We start from the raw sequence: 1,909 nt of genomic DNA, 5'->3' as shown, positions 1-1,909 counted from the left end.
TTTCTGTCCCATTTAAGTACATACCCCATTAAATACAGAGCCCCTGGATGCCCTTAAACTGCTATTCCGATAAAAATTTATTTAAAATTGTATTATTTTAATGACTCATTGTAAAAAAACCAAACATCTAGGGTAATAAATCTATTGGTGTAACTGTACAGTCCATCTAATTTAAAATACTGTTACAACAGTTAATGTTATTTTTTTTCAGAGAAAATAAAATAACATTTCCTTTTACTTTTACGTTGGAAGTAAATTGTGCTGAGTGATTAAAAACAATCCAATAAAAAGTATATCTACAAAAGTTCGGCATGAAAGTATAATGAAATAACTGTGAATATTGATCTTATTTGCTTAGTTATTAAATGTTAAGTGTCTTTTTAAGTATTCCTTTCCTTGCTGTCTCATTTACTTAGTTATTAAAGTTGGCTTTTTTATATCCGTTTATTTAACTGTAAAAGTGATGGAGTGTTTTTTTTTATTATTGAAAACAAACTTAATATTAAACACTGAAACAGCAATCTATATGGCAAGTCATCCATTCCTACTGATTTTTAAGTTAAGCAAAAAGTTTTAAAAGTTAATTGTCAAAAGTCTAAATAGCTTTGCCACAAAACATTTTTCTGATATGAAAACGATGATATTTAATAACCCTTCCCCCCACCAATTAATTATGATGTTCCTAATTCTGGCTTCTTTACTTCTTCCCAGTTTTTTGCATCATTAATATTAAAAACTTTTGTATACAAAATTTGATGAATGTAGCTCAGTGGGTGAGTTTGTTTGAAAACACCGATTCTTTTTCTTCTGAGTAGATGAATGTTGTAATATAAACAGATTTTGTTGTATGTAAATATAGAGCCAAATATTTAAAATACCTATATTTACCTTGTATTATGATCAGGGCTTGGCAGCCGCGACGAAGCCTCTCATTTGAACCCATTTGGATGCTTGAAATATTTCTTTTGAAAGATGGTTTTCCACATTTGGTCAGGTTTATACTTCCAGCTGATTTTTAAATTGTTAAAGGTTGATTTCATTTAGGCTTAAAGACGGCCTGCGATATTTAAAAAAATGAATTAAGTTGATCTTCGCTTTTATAGATGTCGCCATCCTTATTAAATTCTTATGGCCAACCATATCTAAATTTGCAAATATCACAGTTCCTTTTATGGTTTTGAGATTAGGTAGGTTTGGCTTTAAAAACATGTTTCTTAAGTTGGAAAAACCAAAACATTTAATTTATTGTTATATAAGCAGCTATCTCAAATTTGTGTATGTATGTGTAAAATTGTGTGTGTGTATGTGTAAATGAGTGATATAAAAAGTAAACATTTAGAAAGAAGTTTTTCCTTTTAGTGTTGTGAATAATGTTACACAGTGTTCTTAGGAGAGTTAGTTAGACCTATTTACATAGCTTCATACTGTCGGGATATGTGTTATCTCTATCTAGTGTTTTTATATTCTGATAGATTAATTCTAATAACTATTGGTATCTATTTTTTATTTATCACTATTATTGACAGGTTGGGTTACCATTAGGTTATGCATTTTTATGAAGGTGCTCCTCTAAAGTTTTCATTAATTCTCTTGAGTGAAAAACATTTTTTTCTGAATAACATTTATTTTTAAGATATATTTCGGTTAAAATAATACAATCTTAAGTCTAGTGCTGTTTTGCCAGATGTTGGAATTTTATATTTTGATTCACTCAAAGTTTTTATTTTGCTATTCTAAGAAATTTTTTCAGCTATAACAAAGAAACATACCTTAAATATTTACATTTTGAAATACTTTTTAGAAATTTCATACATTAATTTTGATTCAGTTTTATTTTATATAATATGTAGTAAAGAAGTTGATTAACGATCAAATTTTTTTATTAATATTAAAAAAAACTGTATTTAAA

Source organism: Acartia tonsa, chromosome 3, assembly GCF_053477335.1.
Source record: "Acartia tonsa isolate MP-2025a chromosome 3, ASM5347733v1, whole genome shotgun sequence".
NCBI lineage: Eukaryota > Metazoa > Arthropoda > Copepoda > Calanoida > Acartiidae > Acartia > Acartia tonsa.
The sequence above is the reverse complement of the archived record's forward strand: the minus strand, read 5'-3'. Positions refer to the sequence as shown.